Here is a 22,544-nt window from a genome sequence, read left to right on the forward strand (position 1 = left end):
AGCCCTTCACGGATGAGGTATTTGTGACATTGCTCCCCTTGAAGTTTGTGATGTATTATTAGGACAACCATACTTATGGAAGCGACATGCTGTGTATGAATCAAGGCCCCGTGCTGTTATTATTACATTGGGAAATAAGTTGTACAGGATACTAGAGGTAGCACCACCTACCTCCATCTCTTTGATTACTACAAAACAATGCAGTAAGCTCATTTCCAAAACCAGGAAATTTGTTTTCCTGATGATATGCCCTCAAGGAAAGAAGAAGACGGTGGTCGCGGCCTCCAGACAGGGCCCCTCTGCACGACAACTACAGATGGACAAGATCGTGGAGGAGTACGAAGACATCTTCACCTCCCCCGCAGGGGTTCCTCTGCCCTGTCAGGTCAAGCACTCCATCGATCTGACCCCAGGTGCGCCGCTACCCAAGGGACCAATTTATCGGCGCTCCATCCTGGAGAACGATGAAATCAAGAGGCAGATTCAGGAGCTTCTGTAGAAAGGTCACATCTGTCCGAGTTCATCGCCTTGTGGGAGCCCGATCGTGTTGGTACAGAAGAAGGATGGGACGTGGAGACTCTGTATTGACTATCGGGCGCTGAACAAGATCACTGTCCGTAATAGGTACCCGATCCTGCGGATTGATGACCTCCTAGACCAACTAAAGGGGGTGAAATATTTCAGCAAGATCGATATGAAGTCAGGATATCACCAGGTACCAATCGAACCCTCTGATGTGTGGAAGACTGCCTTCAAATCCAAGGAAAGCCTTTTCGAATGGTTGGTTATGCCTTTCGGATTGACGAATGCTCCTGCAACCTTCATGAGGCTAATGGATGACATCTTGCGGCCATTCACCAACTCATTTGTAGTAGTATACTTGGATGACATTCTGATCTTCAGCCAAAGTTGGGAAGAGCACCTCCACCACATCCGACAGGTTCTCCAAACACTGCGGCAACACAAGCTATGTGCCAATTTGGAGAAATTCACTTTTGGCATGACCCAGGTTCAGTATCTAGGATACATCATTGATGAACAGGGGGTGCATGTGGATCCAGCCAAGATCCAAGTCATTCGGGATTGCCCATCTCCAACCACTCTAACAGAGCTCTGCAGCTTTCTAGGTCTTGCCAACTTCTACCGCAGGTTCGTCTTGGGGTTTTCTCATATTACTTGGCCCTTGAGTCAAGTCACCAAGGGAGGGGTGAAAGCAAAATTCTTTTGGTCTGAATCTCAACAGAAGGCATTCATAGAGTTGAAGGATCGCCTCTGCACGGCACAAGTGCTCGCGTTACCGGATTTACAACAACCATTTGAGGTCAAGATAGATGCCTCTGACTATGCTATTGGGGCAGTCCTTACTCAACATGGACATCCAGTGGCATATTACAGTGAAACACTTTCAGACATAGTCCGAAAGTACCCCACTTATGATAAATAGATGTATTCCATTGTGCAGGCCTGCCGACAATGGAAGCATTACATTTTGGGGAAGGAAACGGTCATCCACACAGACCACCGACCCCTGCAGTTCATACAGACCCAAGGGAAATTGCAGAATGATCGCTATCAGAAGTAGTCTACATACCTGCAACAGTTCCACTTGAATATCAAGTATAAGAAGGGCAACACCAATAATGTTGCAGATTGCCTCAATCAACCACTGATCATGGCGTTAACCACCGTGCTCAACTCTTGTGGGCACGAGACTTCTGATTGGCCACTTCTCTACAAAAGCGACCTAGAATTCGGCCACACATACCAGACACTCTTGGAGGGTCGGCATGTTCCAGATTTTCACCTCCAGGATGCCCTGTTATGCCACCTAGGTCACCTTTGTGTTCCTTCAAGCGAGCGTGCCAAGATGATTTTGGAAGCACACTACAGTCGGGCTGCTGGGCATTTCGGGGTCGAGAAAATAGTGGCAGTACTGCAAAATTATTTCTATTGGCCGAATCTTCGACAGGATGTTGGGAAGTACATCAGATCATGTACTGCCTGTGCCATTGCCAAACCGACCATCAAGAAGCACAACCTCTATACCCCGTTGCCTACCCCTAGTTGACCTTGGGAATCCATCTCCATGGATTACATGTCAAACCTTCCTTCCACTAAGCATGGAAATGACTGTGTTTTTGTGGTCGTCGATAGGTTCTCAAAGATGGCCATTATGGCGGCCTGCAAGAAGAATATCACAGCAGAAGCCACTGCTAAACTCTTCTTTGAACGAGTGTGGGTGCACTTTGGGATCCCACAGTCTATCATCTCAGATCGGGACAGTCCATTCCTCAGCACATTTTGGTCCAGTCTCTGGTCAATGCTGGACACCAAACTCACGAAGTCCACAGCCTTCCATTCTCAAACTGATGGCCAGACAGAGGTTGTCAATAGGATGATTGTGCACATTCTGCGCATGTATAACTCAAAGCATCCACGCACATGGGACGAGAGCCTCCCCTATGTTCAACACAGCTACAACTGAGCTCTTCACAGCTCCACTGGCCATAGCCCTTTTCAGGTGGGTTTGGGATTCCAGCCACTATGCCCCATTGATGTGGCCATGCCACTTGCAGCTACTCACATAAATTCAGCTCATGTCCAGTCCGAAACAGATAAGGCCACCAACTTCATTGAGCGCATCCAACAATATTCGCTAGCAGGTCCATGAAATTCTGGAGAAATCAAATGCCAAGTACAAGCAGCGACATGATCAACATCGGGTGCCACACAAGTTTCAGGTGGGCAACAAAGTTTGGTTGCATTTGTAAAAGGAACGCCTTACTAGAGCCTATCGGAAACTGAGACCACTCCGATATGGTCCTTACACCATTACTAAGGCTATGGGAGACAATGCATTTTAGCTCAACATTCCCCCATTCCTTGGCCTTCACCCAGTGTTCAATGTGGATCGCCTTCGGCCATACTTTCCACCATTGCTAGACACATCCGACATTGCAGAACAGCTCACACCCACAAAATTAAATCCAGATTGCATGGAACCTGCAACTGATCGGATCATGGACACACAGATCAAGAACACTCACCAACAGAATATCCAACTGTATCGAGTTGTCAAAGTAGGCCAACTCCTTCACCAGGGCAAGTGGCTCACTAGGGAACAAGTTCAGCAAAAGTTTCCTCATCTCATGGAGGAACTCAATGCAATGGGGACCATTGCTTCCTAAGGGGGGAGGAATGATCCAGGTGGATATTGGTGGCCACCTGCCAAGTCCACCTGGACCCCCACCATTGTTTCTCTCAGCATTTTCAGTTTCCTTAATTGTAGCACAACTTACTATTTTTAGCAGTTTTTCGGGTCCTAAACTTCTGGAGCCGTTTTGAGGCCCTAAAAGACGTTTTTTGGGAAATCTGGGGCAACATGGGTCCATGAACTGATGTTGCCGCCCAAAGTGGTAGTGCTCGGATAGATCTTTCTAATGAGCTATTGTACGCATCAAACAGAGATCGTATGCCAACATTACGACCTTGGGAAGTTGGTGTACCAATTTACCCAAACGGGGCCCACAGTTTGGCGTTTCATCTTCTATGGTTAGGTTTTGGAATGTTAAGAGTTTTCCATTGTTTCTCAACAATAAATAGGCCTTCGAGCCTCATTGTAACACAGTTCAGAGGCATGTAGCCACCACATCTCTTCTCAGAGATAAGTTACCATCGCCCTAGCTGGTTTATTTCCATTTCTGTTTGTAAGCATATTTCAGTATTTTCCATTAATGAAATGAAGTATTATTTCCGCTGCATCTTTGTGTATATGGTTATCTCAGTAATTTTTTGTGTTTCTGTTTAAATCCGGATCACTTGAGGATGCTGCAATTTGATTGGAGACATAATTATTTACCCTGTTGGCATACTGTTCATGTGTTAGTAGTCTTCCACTGCTGGTTAACATGCTGGGTAATCCTTTGCTCTGTAATGTTGCAAACTTTAGTTTGAAGGCATTTATTTATGCTTGCATTTCTTGGCACTTCCTTTCTAAAGTCTGTACAAAATTTCTCAGGGTCAGCACCGTTTTTACTATCAGAATGGTATATGTCATGTTCCTGATATCTAGAGCTGCCAGCTGCTCTTTGGTATGAGTGTTCAAAAATTGAATCATTTCGTTGGCCTGTTCAAGCATATTTCCCAATGATGCTCTAGCCTTTTGAGTCTCAAATTGAGCTTGGCCTATCAATTCTATTTTCTCATGTATAGTCTGAATTGATTGCCATTGGTCAGTGATAGATTGGCCAATTTTGGCCCACAAGATTTTCTTGATTTCAGCTAGAGTTTTATCTAGAGTAAGCTCTTTTTCTAAGGACTTTATTTTATTGTCCAAGGCCTTTATTTCCCTTGTTTTCTCAGCCACTGTTATCTTGGACTTGTCATAGCTTACTTCTAGCTTGGCCAACTTCTCTTTGGCCTCTTTCAGCTCTGTCATTTGAACTTCTAGCTCTTTGACTGCTTTCATCATTTCTTCCATACTCATGCTAGATTCTGGGACTGTTGTTGCTGCTACTGCTGAAGCATCCATGGTTGATGTACCTGTTGTTGATGCTGGAATGATAGGAGGAATTGCTGCTACTACTGTGGGAAGGGTAGTGGGGACTGTTGGAGCTGTTATAGGTGGCTGGGAGGTCGACTCTCCCTGCTTGCCTTGCAATGCTTTCTCCAATTCTTCCTCCTTTTGAATTATCCTTTGATTCATCCTCATTAGCAAATACATTGTATCTTCACCTTCTTTTTCTTGTACAAGTTCTATAGTTTGAGGGTGCATGGTTGCAGGTAGCCTTAGCTGCTTTGTAAGTGCAGAAATATCTTCTTCCTTTTTTCTTATGAGGGCTTTGATGCCCTTGGCATCCTTAGGATCATGCCCTAGTTCCATAATAATTTCCTCCAATGTCTTTATTCTGTTGTCTTTGGCCAAGGAAGACATTCTCTCCAAATCTAATTGATTAGATGTATTTCTCAATGATTCCTTCAATTGGTGGGCCAGCATTGCCTTGTCTGCTAGAGTAGCATAGACCATTTCACCTGTCTGCTTGTGTAGCTCAATTTGGTCCATCGGGTGTATGTCCTTGGCGAGGACCTCTAAGTTTGTCTTTATGTAATCTGCAGCTGTCTGTGGCTGTGGTATCTTAGGCTTGAAATGACTTAAGATCATTTTCTCCTCCTTAATGTCATAAGCTGCCATTAATCTCTGCTGTTTGGAGGGTGTTGTCTTGAGAAATTGATCATACAACTGTATTCTCAATAACTCATTTTGGGCCTTGATTTCCATAAAAGTTCCTTTAATACCAGATGGTTGTGCACCTTGCTGCCTTGAGGAGGACACCTCCATACCATGTTGCCTCTCTGTTTCCTGTCTGTGAGAGCTGATGGATGTTTGCTGGCTGGTTTCCCTCTCCCTCCTTGGGCTCTCTATGACTTCTTCACTAACTTCCTCTTCAATTTGAGGATCTACTCTCTGCCTTTTGGCCTCTGGCTGCTGTGTTGACCCACTAGCAGGTGTGGTTTCTTCCCTGTCCCATTTCTTGCCTCTTTCCTCGTTGAGAGGATTCTGCAAAGTTGGTACCTGTGGAGCCTCTGTTTGCAGTGGAGGGGTTTTCCCTTGACTCTTTTCCTTTGAAGTAGTTGGTTGTTCTGTCATTGTTTCTTGCTCTGCATCAACTACCTCCTTGCCTTTTGCTGTACCTGCTGCTGGTGTAGTCTTTTCTTGCGCAACTTGTGAAGTTGCAGCAGTTGATGTGCCTTCTCCAACTTGTTGTGGAAGTTTGAATGTCACCTGCTCAAAAGAATCCAAGTCAAGAGTCTTTTCCAAATCTTTCACATTTTGCTCCATTATTTCTTCTTGGGTGAATTCTTCAACTAGTGTCCTTGCCACCCACTCATCTTGGTTGGCAAATTGTTCAAGCTGAGGGATTTTGCAATGTTCATAGGCTGACAGCCTATATTTTATTTTTCTGGCATTGATAAAACCATTTGGGTCATAAGGTCCCCACCAAAAACTTCTTTTTAACTTGAGTTTTTCCCCAATATTTGATCAGCTTCTTGCCATCCTTCTTTTTTGTTCATGACAAAGGGGCCTAGTTGGTCTTTGAATTTCATTTAAGCCTTTTTTTTGGTGCTATGAAAATGAGTTATATCTGAGTTGATAAATTGCCTGTAATATTCCAAGGCAAATAATCTCATTGGCACATATCTTGGCAGCCGGTAGGGACACAGCTCACAGCCATATATCCTAATGACAGTGTGATTCTGGTAAAAGTACCAGTCACCTATTTTGTAGTTTTTTGAAAGCTGCAATATTTTCTGCATGTCATAGGATAGCCTAGCAGGAGGAGTTCTCATTAGGAGAGAAGAGACTGGATAGACAAACAGGTCAATGAACTCACAGTAAGAGTAGGGAGAGCTGCGGACTTCATGAAAGACTGAGGTCCAAAAAATCACAGACCTCTTTTCTCCTTTGGAGTCCAATCTTTTGATGGGGCATTGGAAACAGTCTGGCTGATAATACATGAATAGATGATAGATGTAGGATGAGTATTTGAATACTCCCTCCCTATCCAGTTTCAGTAGTTGGTCATGTATCTTATTGGCAATGAATTTGGCATAATTGTATTTGACAGCAGGGGGCTGTCCTGGGCTAAATGCAGACAACAATACCAGTATAGTCTCATCAATATGTTCACTTGTCTTGAAACCCAGAACATAAGATATCATATCAACTAGTAATTTACCCACTTCATTGAAATGTACATGGAGAAAAGGAGGTGGCCCTGTAGGCTGGCGATCTGCCCTCATGAATACTTGGGCAATTCAGGCTATCTCTGAGCTGGAGAGCTTGGGACCTTCAACAAGCAGGAATTTCATAGAAAGAGGGACTAGAAGCTGAGTTTGCTTGAAGTTTAGCATTTGATTGATGGAGTCAGGAGTTATATGGAAGAGGATGCTCCCAGATGGAGACTTGACTGCCCTTTGAGTTGGCTCATAGTTTTCACAGCAGAGGCGAATTATCTTAGGGAAGATATTGATAGAGGGAAGGAAGTGTATGGGCAAATTTGATTCCCATATCCCAAAAATATCACTGTTGTTCAAGTAACTGTTCCTCAGCTCACAGAATGTATGCAGGTGGTTTCTGTCACCAACCAAGTCTTGAATTAAGTAGTCCCTATTAGCCAAAGGTAATGCTTCCAATTCCTTGTGGGGTGCATTGAGAGGAGTAATGTTCAAGGCTGCTGGAGTGGCCATCTTTAAATTCTCTATGTTTGTAATTTTGGAATTTGGGTTTGTGTAACAACTGAACACTGAAAACCGCCTCTGAGGCTTTGTCAGGGAATTTGTAAACCGAACTTTATACAAAAACAGCTTTACTGGGTAAATTTCACAGGAAGGACAAAGTCTGCAAAGTTAAATTGGGAGGCTGGATGAAATAGAGGACATGGTGCTCTTTTGCAGGAGATTTTGACAAATTAACTCAATGCATGGGTAGTTTTGGAGACTCTGCCAGTGGAAATGGGCTCAAAGTGCGGTTTAATGGCCAATTTGCAGAGGAGGGAAAAGTTTGCAGGTTTCTTTTGAATCAATGGCTCACACAGTGAATTAAAAGGTGGTGATTCATAGGCAGGAGTGCAATTTACTTTGAATTCTAGTTCCTCAGTCGATTTCAAATGGAGAAATTTCGAAAAACAGGGTTTACGGGCGAACAATGGGTAAATACCTGTTTCAGAGCCGACTGGTACAAATTGTAGGTACAACACTGAGCTGGGGGGGTCGAGTTTGTAGGATGAACTCATCTGGGTGGCTAATTGGAGTTTTGGAGGTGAATTGGTCGTAAATGGCATGCACGTTCTCCGCAGGCGCACAAATAGAAATAAACAAAAAACCGTCGTTTTCACGACTTTTAACAAAATTTGGGCATTTTAACACTTTTTGTGATGACGTCATCATGACGTACTTTTATCGTGTAGTGGGTACGGAGGATGACGTTGCAGCTGACGTGTGGGATGACGTGGCAGATGACACGGTGGTGGGGTGGTGATGTCAGCAGATGATATGGTGCTGGTGCAGAGCAGTGGCGGGGTGGTGATGTCAGCAGATGATATGGCGCTGGTGCAGAGCAGTGGCGGGGTGGTGATGTCAGCAGATGATATGGCGCTGGTGCAGAGCAGTGGCGGGCGACGTGGATGCAACGTCATCGGGTGACGTGGGGATGACGTCAGGTGGTAGGCGGCGGGTAGTAAGCGGTTTTCCCCGCACCACCTTTAGCCCATGGTGGTTTTGCAGGAGGGGGCTCTGATCACGCCGGGAAGCCGACGCGTGGCAGGGGTACGGTAGCAATACCGCCCATCCCCCAGACGCTAATTCTCGGCAGATTAGGGGCTCCGATATCGCCGCTAGCCATTGGATCTACGACGCGGGATCGAACGGTGGACGGGAAGTGCAGATGGCGGGTGGTTATGATACGGGACCCGCTGTAATTTTTTAATGTTTTTAATATTCGCGGGGGTATAAAATTTGGATTATGGGTTTTATGTGGTTACGCGGGCGACCATGGTTATTGGTTTAACCAAATGTCAAACTAATTCCAATGTATACATGCGCGGGGGGGTTAACCTATGGCTTAGGTGGGTGGTTTAGGTGTGGTTATTAATTTAACCAGATGTTAAATTAACCCCTAATGTGTTTTGAACGCGGAAGGGTTATTATTAAGGTCCCAAATGGACCAATAATCCCCAAACTTGTGTTATATGGCTATAGTTGCCAAGGGAAAGGATATTTAGGTATTTTTTTTTGGTTTTTTTATACAGTTTTTTGTAAAATAGGGATGGGGAATGATAAAGGAGCTAAATAATAGAGTTTGTGTCAATATGATATTATGGATAGGAAACGCTAAGTTGATAAGGTAATAACTTAGGTTTTAAGGGAAATGAAAAAATGGTAAGATCTTTTACACAAGAAATGTGGCTTCTTTTCACTAAGTAAACTCAGAGTTCAACTTAGCTTTTCTCATAAAATGAAGTGAAATAGGACTATTGGGTAGATCCCAAGGTCCTTGAGGGGATGTTAGCAAATGATTTCTGGGGGAATGATAGGGGAAATTAGTCATGCTTCCACTGTCTTGCAGTCACTTTGCCATTGTTTTTTGTGACATACATGAGATAAGTCTTTCTAGACAAGACAAAAAATGATCACCAACTTACTTCTGCAACCTCAAACTGCCTACCCAGCCTAAAAACACCTAGCATTTTTTTTTCCTTTTGATTGGGTGCATTTGGACTATCAAACCTTGATTTTCCTCTTTTTCTTTGAATGCCCACCTATCTAAGTCTACCCTTATCTCTTCCAAGGGCCCAGATTAAGCAGTTGGGCTCCTTTGTTTTCTCTACCTATTTGCTCATATGCCAAGCTTGAACTGTTTGGACAGATCATTATTCTCTATTCTAAAGACAATTAAATTCAAATATGATCTAGCCAGGATTGGACTGTCTGGCTATTCATCAACTGTATGCAGAATCAACCACCTGTACACAATGAAGTTCTGCAACAATGGAACAGTAGTGGCATTTAAACAAGCACACTTTCTTGGTCTTTTGGTTTGGGATTCATTTTCATCATTTTTTTTGACCAATTTACTCTTTTTGCCCTTTGATTTTTCTTTTAGGGCATACCCTTTTTTCATTTTTTAAATTTTCTTGATTTGTTTACAAAATATGGAACCTTTGCAGCATGCAAGGATGAACATATTTGGCTCTTCTACAGTCAATCATGAAAAATGAAACCTATTGGTATAGGAACCTAACAGGTCCCATACTGCTTCTTTCATTAACTTGAACATAATAGAATACATAGCATATTACAGAAGTCTTGAAGCTTGATCAACAAATACACAAAGAACATAACCAATAAGACCCATCATAACAAGATCTAAGGACAAGGCTCACCTTTCCGCAACTAAGGAAGGCTCTCCTCATCCTGTCCTCATTCTTTTGCTTCATGACCAACCCCTTCCTTGTGTTATCTTCTACCTTTTATCCTTTGCTCCGCACCTCCACTATCAGAGCCCCTCGTCTCTTGCTTTGCTGACTCTGCCCTCGGCTGCCCTCTATCTACCCTTGCTCGACTGCTCTTGCTCTTGTCTGCAACCGCCCATTCACTCTTAGTTCTGGCTCCCTCCCTTGGTTGTCAATCCTGCAACTCCAACAGTTGTCCCTACCACCTATCCTTGCTTCGCAAAACTCAAAATTCAAAATGAAGGCCCCAACAAGTGAGGTATTTAAATGTGAGCGAGTTGTTATTTACATTTGCATAAATTTGTGTGCCATTGGCAAGGTACCATCAAATCTCATTCTCATTTACAAGATTGAAAATGTGGTGAATTATATTTCTCAAGTGAACTTCAAGGCCCTAAATGAAGCTTCTAGGCATCTGAGGCCAACAATGACACCTCCAACCACCATATGTGGCCTCCTAAAGGTATTCTTCATTCAATGTTTGCATATCAATACCATTAGGTGGTTTTAGGTATTAGAGATTGGTTTAGGGCCCCTTGACATGGTTGAGGGAGGAAACTCAACTCATAGACACTAAGGGATGTTCCTAGATATCCAAGGCTAAGAATGATGCATTAAACTACCACACACGACTTCTTGAGGGGATCCTGGACATTAAAATTGTGATGTAGAGAGTTGTGATGTTTCTATCACTACTTCTTGGGGGGATCCTTGACATTAAAATTAGGATATGGGGCACTGTGATGATTCTATCACTACTTCTTGAGGGATCCTTGACATTAAATTGAGATGCAGGGGTTGTGATGATTTTATCACTAGGTATAGGTCTTGAGGCCCTAGACATTGCCAAGGGGTAAAATCTAGGTCTTGGTCCCTAAAGGAAGCCTTTAGACATATAGGGTCAAGAAAGATGCCTCAAAGCACCACAGAAGACCTCTTAAAGGTGTGTTTGTCCAACAAGTGGGATACAAATACTAATAGGAGGTTTCGAGCACTAGACACGGGTCTTTAGACCTTGTACATGATTGGGTGAAGGAAAACCAAGTATTAGGCCCTAAAGGAATATCATATTAATTCAAGGTCTAGAATCATGCCTTGAACCACCACACGTGACCTATTAAGGGTATCCTATAGAGTGGGAAAATCAATAACATTAGGAGGTTTATGTAATAGATATGGGTTTTGGGATATGTGACATAAATGAGGGATGAAACCTAGGCTTTAAGCCCTAAAGGGCCAAGAATGACACCTCGATCCACCACATGTGACCTCCTATGGGTTTCCTTAGCCTCCAAATGGGGATATTAGTAACATTAGGAGCTTTTAAACACTAGACATAGGTATTGGGGTCCTAAACATGGTTGGGGAAGAAATCCTAAGACATAAGATGGAAAGGAAGCTATTAGATATCTAGGGATAAGAATAATGACTCAAATTGCCACATAGGTCCTCCCAAGGGTTTCATTGCCTTTTGAGTGAGAATATGGGCACCATTAAGATATTTTGAGCAATAGCTATGGTCTCGAGGCCTTTGACATGGTTAAGGGGAAAAATGTATGGATAGACCCTAAAGCATGCTTGTAGGTATCTGTGGTCATGAACAAAACCTTCAACCACCACATGTGACCTCTTAAAGTTATCTTGGCATCCTAGTAAGGTTATTATTGCTATTAGGAGGTTTTGAATACTAAGTATGAGTCTCAAGGCCCTAGACATTATTAACTGAGCAAAACCTAAGCCTTATAATCTAAAGGAAGATTTTAATCATTTTTGTTCAAAAATGAATCCTTGGTCCACCACACATGACCTCACAAGCATATCCTTTCTCTCCAAATAAGGATATTGACAATTATTAGGAAGTTCTAAGCATTGGGCATGGTCCTCAAGGTCCTAGACACCATTGGGAGAGAAAAACTAGACCATATGCCATAAAGGAAGATTATAGGCCCATCAAGGCCCAAAAATGACACCTCAAACCAAAAACATGACCTTCTATGTGGATATTTGGGCTCCATGCGTGGATATGAGAACCATTATGAGTTTTCAAGTAAATAGCATGATTTATAGGGCTTCAACATAGTCAAGGTATGAGATCTTGGACTAAAGCCCTAAAAAACGCTTTCAGACATCCAAGACAAAAAACAACACCTTGAACCAACAAACATAACTTCCAAAGAGAATCTTTTCCTTTTGAGTGGGAATATTGTAACCATGAGGAGTCGTTTAGAACTAGGTATCAATGTTAAGCCCCAGAACAAGATCAGGTGATCAAGATTAAGTAATTAGGCCTAAATGTTAGCTTCTAGGTCTCAAGAACCATGAATGAGGCCTTGAACCACCATATATGACCTTTTTGTGGAATATTTGGCCTTCAAAGTGATCATATGGGCACCATTAGAAGGTTTGAGCACTAGGGATGGGCCATAGGGGTATGGACATGCTAAAAGGAGAAAATTAGGGCCTTAGGACCTAACGTAAGATACTAGGAATTTGACTTGAAGAACAATGCCTCAAATGGTGATACTTGACTTTTTAAGAGTATCATTCACCCTTGAGTTGGGATATGGGAAACATATGAAAAATTTGAGCATTAGGTATGGTCTTGGTGCCTTCGCCATGGTTAGGGGAGAATACTCAAGTTTTAATCCCTAAAGGTAGCTTATAAGTCTCAAGGGCCATGAATGAGGCTTAAAACCACCACACATGACCTATTTATGTGATATTTAGCTTATGAGGGTGGATATGAGCTCTATTTGAAGGCTATTAGCATTAGGCATGTGTCATGGGGTCATAAATAAATTTAGGCCTTAGGTCACCATGAACCACCATGAACTTGCTCTGATACTATTTACATGATCATGACTAATTACTAAATTGATATTAATATCATTTTAAGTTCTTTGTTGTGTTCATCAAATATTTGCATATTATGTAAACATAAGGGAATGGATTCAACTAAGGAGTCAATACTTATACTAAAACATCTTACAAAACAAGATAAGGAAGTGCATTGCATGAGGAAAACAAAGGATCTTAAATTGACTTAGCTATTAACTACTTATGTATCATGTACATATTCAATGAAACCTTTAAATTTTTGTTAATCTTACACCCAAATTAAATTCAAAATAATTTGCCATAAACATCCAGAATAACATAAGTTTCACATTTAAAATATGTTAATTTTAAAAAATTTAATAATTAAATTATTATATGAAACACATCCTTATCTAATAAAAAAATTCGAAAATTTATCTAATAATGTCGTGTAAAAATTCAAATTATATTATTATTACCATAAAATCAACTCTCATATAACCTCAAGAAACACAAAGTTAATTATGCAGAGTTATTTAAGCGAATATATGATATTTGAATAAGTGAGTTAAAACGTATTTACTTGTAAAAAAAAGTGGTATTCAACTCATGAAAATCTTGGTTATGTGTGCATTATTTGTATAATTCTTTGGGAGTAGGGATATGCTTTCTCGGTTATTTGACTTTTCAATGTGTAACAAGCCTTACTAAATTAAGAATGCGTATAAAACTGCTTCAAAATCAAAGAAACCACATGTCAAACATTTTAATTTAAATTAAATTAAGTTAAATTTTAAGAATATAAATAATTTCAAAGCACTAAGAAACAAAATATATTTCATTGTTATTTCCTATAAAATCAACCACAAAATTTACTTTATAAAAGAAAAAGACCAAAAAGCAAAAAATTTACTTTATAAAAGAAAAAGACCAAAAAGTGCCACTACGCTTTCTTTCTTTCTCTTTTTGTTTTTAAGAAATTTGTTATAAATATTTACTTAAAAAAAATGTGTATATATTTTTATTTTTTTTGTATCACTAGGTTGTTAATATTTTTTGGAGTAGTTTAATGAAGTGGAGGAATTGCCTAGACAGCCAAAAGTAGTCGGAATCTAGGCAAAAAAATTTCAAAAACTCTTGTAGAGGGAGTGTTTGAATGGTGTTTTTGATGGTAGAAATGGATTCAACGCCATCAAAAACGTCTAGGACACCTAAAATTTTGAAGTTTAACAACTAACTTGGATTTACAAAAATCCTTGCTGGATTTTCTCTAAATATAACGAGAATTTCCATAACTTTCCGGGAAACTCCTCTACCTAGTTAGACTACGCGATATCTTTCTGTCTTTGCAATAATGTTTCCTTTACTAGTAGTCAGTGAGTCTGTGCATTTCTGTGCATGCAGATTCTTAAAAAAATCAGTAGCCGTGAGAGAATTGGCCCTTGGGTTCATTACCAGAACTCTGAATTTGCTAAAGTATCTGCGTACCTTGCCCTATTATAAATTTATGGAGTAGTCTAACAAGGCGGAGGAATTGCAAGCTTTCCGCTCCTGCCCGGAAAAACATCTGGCTCCAGCAATCAGGAAAATCCCCTGCCCTCTGCCACCCTTCGCCAACTCCGCTACCACCCGCCACCCTTCCACATTTATTGCAGCTCGAAATCTGCTCTGACAAAATCGGATTCGGATCTGATCACTAACCTTGGTCACATATCGCGGCACTACAAGTTGTCCCAACTTGGTCCCCGGTATTCAAATTTCCCTGCCATCAGAACTCAGAGTCCATAATCATTTACAGGGAGAAAACTGCACTCAGAACTCAGACCCAACCACATTATAGGAGCAACCAGGAATTTCAGAGCAAGCCAGGATGCATTCAGGTCTATGCATATGTTTATGTTTATGTTTCAGAGCAAGCCAGGAATATTAGTAAGTGCTAGTAAATAAACAAATTTTGATGTAAAAAATACTTTTAATTCTTTGATTTATTAGGGATAAAGGAAACATATTGAATTTGTAACTTCTTTTATGCATGCCTTTTCACCCTTCTTCCTAATTGATCCCATCATTTCTACCTCATGCCAATTATTTTGACTATTTTCTAACCAACTTGCAACCATGATTGTTTCCCAAGCCCTTTATCTTTGAAATCATATGATGAAGTTTTAGTTCAGAAGTCATGGAAGCTGAACCCTTTGAAGTTATTCCTACGAAAAGAAAATTCCAAGTTCAATGCTCTTAACAATGTCAGGGGAGACAGTGAGCCATGTTCTATTCAGATTGATAGTCTTGGTTTGATCACAGTAGTAAGAAAGGGTCTGACAACAATTGAATATTTGTGGTGGGGAGTATTCATAAGCCTTGTTGTCTATATTTTGATGAGTCTTCCTCTCTTTCACAGGGAAATTTTTACCAGACCTTGATTTTTAGTTCCCATTGTTGCCTTCTCTTTGTTATTGAAGAGAATTGGAAAACAAAGATTTGAGAAGACTTTCCATGATATTTTTTGTTTTCTAGATGTGAATTATGAGACAAGATCAAGGATTATTTTGAGGGCACCATGGAGAACCGGAGTTGCACAGCAGAATTGTAGAGGAGTCTGAGGTTTGAAAACATTCATATTAAGTTTTAGATTTATGAAAGCATTCTAACGAGCCGAGAGGGATTATGATGTTATTGGATCCATTGATCAACAAATGAGATCGGTGAAGAGGAGACAAAAGATATGAAGGGTTGAACAACGAAATATCAGTTTGAATAGCTGGAGCACTTAATTGGAACGATCAAAGTTACACAAAGAATATCAAAACAGAGGAACTGAAGTCAGAATGCAAGTGTGGAATAACAAAGTACCAGGGCCATTGGATCAGTTAGATCAACAGACATAATTGATAGATGATGAGCGATAGAGATTTAATCAAGTAAAAAAAATGGAACAAATTGAGCCACGAATCAATAGAACAGTGGAGTGGTTTAGGAAAACCACAAATGGTTTATCACACTGCTTTAGAGCTATAGGAGGTATTTTTGTGAAAGAACGCGATAGTGGTTAGGAGGTGACACATATCACTTATAAAACCAGTTATGTCGCATGTTAACATATATGCAGGTTGAAAAAGTGATGGAACACGATGGTCGTTGGATTGGCAGCGCAACGAGATCGACGACGGAGATTGAACCTTGAATAAGCATTGGTATATGCATAAAGTCAAAGGTTGAGGATTGGCAAAGTGGTGTGATTTAGGAAAACCACAAAGAGTTTATCGCACCGCTTTAGAGCTACATGTGGTAATTTTGTGAAAGAACGTGATAGTGGTTAGGAGGTGACACGTATCACTTATAAAACTAGTTATTTCGCGTGGTAACGTTTATGCAGGTTGAAAAAGTGATGGAACGCGATGGTCGTTGGATTGGGAGCGCAAGGAGATTGACGACAGAGATTGAACCTTGAATAAGCATCGGTATATGCATAAAGTCAAAGGTTGAGGATTGGCGAAGTGGTAAGGTTTTATGATTTTATGGATTAGATCCTAAGGTTTGAATTGAATAGAATTCCGCAAAGATATGTGATGTATTATTTTAATACGGGTTGAGTGTATAAGTAGAAATTGGGATTTTAACCAAAGTCTGAAGATTATAGTATGATTGATATGTACAGGTAGAAAGAATTAAACCAAAGTATTATGATGAAAAGAATTTTATAAAGAGAAGATAAAGAAGGTTTAAACTTTGGATAAAGGATGAAATGCTTCCACATAGTGTTGATATGAAAGGGATTTTTTTTACCTTGATTATAAGGTTTTTCACCTTGAGCATGGGCGTGATGATCTGGGACATAATATTGACATTTATGGAAATGTCAACTGTGGGTATAGATGTGGCTTAGGCTGCATCAAATACTGGCAGCTACATGAAGGCTTCCATGGAACATCTGAAAATTTCAAAATTGATAATTGTCTTGCCATGGACAAATGTCAAATATATATCTGGTAGTAGTCTCTAACAACAATTGTGGATTCATCCTCAAGGTAAACTTTAAAGATATTCCCTGTAGTGTTCTGGGAGACTTCCATGTCAATGATGATGGTATATTTGAGATCCTTGTGAGCTCATGATTTTGATGAGCTACTTTTCTAGTGACATTTGAGACAGTGCTATTTTTAGCAGGGGCTACATATTAAATCTGATCACACATTTTGAATCCAAATTGAATCATAGAAACCATTAGAAAAGGCTCAATTGTACATATCCACCAATTCTATAAAAGAGGGAATTTGTATGATTGGTCCTTCAGGATGTCAGTAGACAAATTAAGTGCCTCTCATCTCATAGTAGGAGAAAGAGGGTAAAGAAAAGTCACTGGAACAGTTTCATTATGGTCCTCATCATCATTTGCTTGAACACTGCACTTAGAGACATCATGAGACATGTGCCATCCCTCTCTGGAAACAACTTCCACCATTGAATGTGGTCCTCAAAATCCTTAATTCACAAAATTGAAGGGGTAAAGCAATGGTATCATTCATTCTCCTGATAATATTAGCAGGTTCTCAGGGACTTTAGGCCTAAAACAAAGAAGCTCTCCAACTCTTTCATCAGATGCTACATTCTAGGGTAAAGCCTGATGATATCACATGCATTGGTGTTATTTCTGCTTGCACTCATGTAGGTCTTGTGGAAGAAGGGCATCGATACTTTGAATCTATGACTCGAGATCATTGTATCATCCCCAAAATAGACCACTATGCCTGCATGATTGACCTTCTTGGCTGTTCTGGGCACTTGGGTGAGGCTGAGGAAGGAGGCCATGAAGCTTTTGTATTGTGGGGACCTTCAGGTAGGGTATGTCACCTATGATAGTCTCTTGCAGGGATGTGTTGACACAAAATCCTTGGTAGAGGGTAAGTGGATCCATACCCATATGATAAAAAGTGGGTTAGAGCCAAATGTATTTGTAGAAAACAATCTCATCAACATGTATGCTAAATGTGGAAGTGTCAATGATGTGTGCCAAGTGTTTGACAAAATGTATGAGCAGAATGCTATTTCATGGAATACCATGATTACAGGATATGTTAAACAGGGTGCAATTGAGTTTGCTTGCCAAATGTTTGACGAAATGCCTGAGCAGGACTTGGTTTCTTGGAATTCAATCATTGCAGGATATGCAAACACTGGGGATGGGGAGAAGGCACTTGGTTATTTTGTCTGAATGCTGAGGGCAGGGATGAGGCCGGACCAGATCAGTTTCACTAGTGCTCTTGGTGTTTGTGTTGGTATTGAAGATAGAGGAGGTAAGCAGGTACATGCCCATATTGTTAGAACTGGATTTGAGTCTTGTATATTTGTGGGGAGTGCCCTTCTTGACATGTATGCCAAGTGTGGAAGTATGGAGGAAGCAAATAGAGTGTTTGACAATATGCCAGAAAGGAATGTGGTGTCGTGGACTGCCATGATTTTGGGGTATGCCTAGAATGGTCATGGTGAGGAGTCCCTGAGGTACAAAGATTAATTAAATGGTGAGGTCATGTTTGTGGGAATAGGTTTCAAAACACATTGTAAACAAACTGGATTGTCAAGTCTGAAATACCTATTGGAAATAAAAACATTAAAGAATATTGAACGTTAATATCAAAACCTAAACAATTCACTTGGCAACCATCTACAGGAATATAACCAGTAAGGAATGTGCCATCATCTCTAACATTTTCAGCCTTTTCTCACCTCTAAAACAGAAGTCAAGGACACCACTGTTCAATATATTTTGAGATCTGTCTTGATTAGATTTGAATGCAAAATGATATTGTTGTGGATCAACGAAAAAAAAAAAAAGGCATTTTTTTTCATGTATATATGGCAGCACACTAGAGGAATGGATATGAATTTAATAAGAATGAAATTATGTTGTTCCTAAATGAAGATAGTGAAAGCTTGAGTTGATGATTTTGTACTTTATAGAAATAGTAAGAAAAGGTAATGGAAAAGAATATGTATAGAGTTGGAAATAGCCTTCTATTGTCTTTAAAAGCCGCCTGTTTTATCCTTACTTTGGGGAGATTTTGTCATTAAAGAAAATTCTACACTGGACTGTAACATAAGGGCAAGCAACCTACCCTTTTATTTGTTTACTTTCAGCAACACCAATTGGAAACTATGATGAGAGATTGCATCAACCCAGAAAAGCTCAAAGGAAACTAGAGGATAGGGATAAACAACAAAAAAGAACAACTGTCTGCAAAGCATGCACAACTTTGGGCCTTTCCTCACTTGAACAAGCAAGGGGTTTCTTCTATATATGCTTATTTGGAGCAGCAATAAAAAAGCTAGACAAATTCATTTTCTAGACTTTGGTAGGAGCAGACAACTCCTCACTTTTCCATTCTCTAGTTCTCAAATCACTACCACCACGCAAGCAAAGGTACTCATGGTAACCTATTGCTAGGACACATTATGGTGCAACCAATTTATGTACTTTTTTAGGACTCTCCCATTTCTCTCGAAAAAGTTGGCACTCTACTTAGAGGGATGAAATTGTCATTCTTTCAGAGAGTACATGCTATGTCAACATTATTTAAAATAGCCTTCTGCTTACTTACCCACATAATTAGGGAAAATGCATGTGATCTAAATCCTACATCTAGTGTCATCTTTGACTTTCTTAAGGAAATGAGATGAGTTCAATATTGAATAGCTATAAAAGATGAAATTTCATTGCCTTTTCTTTGTTCTAGCACATCTCTTTTGCCACAGGTAGTGGAATGTGACCATAATGATTGCCTGCTATAAATTTCACATATATTATGGCAGCACCGAGAATATTTGAGGACAGACTACTAGTAGAGTTGTGATGTAAACATACATTGTAGAAAGGCCTTTCATTCAAGTCTAGTCCTGCTTAGCAAATGGTCACCCTCAAAAAACATGGCCAACATTTATTGGATTGCATCTGTTCATGTTGTTTTAGGAATCTTTCCTTTTAGGAATGCCATGTTCAAAGTGAATGAGGCAAGAAGCTGCATCTTAAAGGAAAGGCTTGCATCCCAAATAGCCTGCATCCTTTTGTGCTATTTATTTTTTCCATTATTGAGATTCTATCTTCTGTTTAATTTTGTTACAATACCAGATTGAACATTAATTTCAATTTTAGTTAGAATGTTGCAAAGAAAGAATTGTAAATCATAGAAACTACTCAAATAATCAAAAGGTGTCGTGAGGCTATCTTAAATTGCACTATATACCCCATAACGTCATCAGACAGCATATATCGCACTAATTTATCTTTTTGAGCACGCAAGAACTTTTTAAGACCGGTGCACTTAAGAAATCTTATTGTTTTGAAAATTATTCTTGCAAGCTCTGAAATTGAATTTCTAGCTCCCCCTTATAACTACTAGTAGGAAATATGACATTGTAACAGTCATAAGGATACTTATATCTAACAATATCAAAAGCATTCAATTTGGTTTTGATACTCCAACAAAATTTTTCAGTCAGTCTTACATTGAATTTGTGAAAAAAATTATCTGCTTTTTTGAATTATATATGATTGAAAAACATGTTGAGTATTAAGAAATAGATAATTGTCTACTTGTTTAACATGAATTTATTGTTATCTTATTTTTCAGGTTTTTGAAGTGTAAAAAATGGTGCAAAAGTGGCATTTATGCATTGAAGTGTCCTGCTTTCCAAATCCAGGTCGAGCAGTTGTTAAATTTGTCCTTTACAATATGGCAACAAATCATTTATTTCATGGAAAGAGAGAAGTGTCTGGAATGACGACAAACAATGAGGCATATTACATTGCCCTTGTTGAAGGGATAAAAGAGGCAAAACAACATGATTTCAATGATATTGAAGTCTTCACCAACTGGGAGTTGATATGTAATCATATGAAAGGCATCTATTAGGTTCAGAAGGACAATTTAAAATCTCTTCATAAGGAAGCAATAAATTGGAGTTGTCGATTTCAACATTTTACCATCAATCGCTCTGTAGATATTGAAAATATGTCCACTGATATAATGTCCAAAGCATTTTTAAGCACATACGTAGATGTCAAATATGACATAGGATCACCATCCACTGCAATAGTAATCATTGATCACCATCAATATAGATCCCCATTGTGCGAACGGGTTGTTGTTATCATTTTTCTTGGGTCTATCATAACGTGGTTCTTTCACTAAAGAAGAATCTGTTAATGTTTTATTTTTCCCCAAAATGCAACAACTACAGTGTTTTGTATGGGACACAAATTTATGGACAAATGTAATATATTCCATGTACATGGACAAATGTATTTTGAGAAAAGTAACTGATTCATGGTTTTGTGATTATCATTAATACATTAAGGTGGTGTCTGATCCTTCCAAACACCTTCTCAAATCTTTTTTTCTGGAGAGATATTGATATGCTATGTGATTTGTTCATTGGTTGTTGATTAGTGATGAAAGGTTTGTTTACTATGTTTATAAGGAATTTATTCTTAATAACACTATTATTTCTCAATCACCCAGTCACTCTTCCCGTCTCCACCTTGGATTTCATCCCAATAGTTTTCCCAGATCACAACTCTATTTTGGCTTGACTTCTCTGTATTTCGGATCTTGTGCTTGTGGATTTATCATGATAGTAAGGACCTAGTCTTTTTAAATAAAAGCAAATCTTTCTCATGCTTAGTGTGTCATAAGTTAGGAAATGTCAATATTTCTCCAAGAAATCACATCCATCATGATGGTCTACTATGCTAAATCCCCCATGTGACCACTCCACTTCCTCCAAATCTTGCACTAGTTTTTCCTCTACAAAGGGATTCTTAGATAAAAACTAGAATATCTATGAAAGGGTGACCATAGTATCATGCCCTGCTTTAACAAAGTTTAGAATTGCATCTCACACTTTTTTTGTCTTTTTTTAATGTATACTTCTAGATTCTCCTCAGAAAAAGAATATTGACAACATATCAAATTTTACCTTACCTTTATATGCATTCATGATATTTATGGGGTTTTGTATGATGGAATAAGAAAAAATAGTCCAAAAATGATATCTGAATCAATATGGATAGACACAGCCAAATTTGAGACTAGATCAGGATCTGAGTTTTGCAAGAAATTGAATTGTAGAGTGTGGGAAGGGCACTGATAAAAAATATCCTATCATTGTAGTCTCCTAGCATTGTGCACACCCTCTATATTCTATTTACAATCCCAATCAAATTCTACATATGATATTTTTAATTACAGTGGGAAGAGACAAAATTGTGAAGCTCTCCTCCTTACAAGAATGCATGTGATAATGATTTAATGATGGTAGCATCTAATAAGCATCCATGTGAATCCATGTGAATCCAAACCATTATATACAAATATGCAAAGTTTTTCAAGTATATAGCAAGGGTGCATATAACCAATATAACACTAAGTGCAATCCAATCTGAACCAAAATACAACAACAAAGAGGCTTTGAATGGCCTCTAGAGTCCAAAAATAAAAATAGTATTAATTAATAAATATTAAATATAGTATATATTCTAGACTCTACAATCTAATCATAGGAGAGAATCATCTGAATTCTCATAATCTACGTCTTCAACATGACTATATGGAAAATAACACCTCCTAACAACAGGAAAAAAATCTTCATAACAGTCCAAGAAATTATGAAAATCAACCCTTGAATCAGCTCCAAACTATCCCAGGAAATTCTAAAATAAAC

The sequence above is a fragment of the Pinus tabuliformis genome, chromosome 7 (assembly GCF_031772625.1).
Source record: "Pinus tabuliformis cultivar Carrire ecotype Pingquan chromosome 7, CPIR1, whole genome shotgun sequence".
NCBI classification, from domain to species: domain Eukaryota; kingdom Viridiplantae; phylum Streptophyta; class Pinopsida; order Pinales; family Pinaceae; genus Pinus; species Pinus tabuliformis.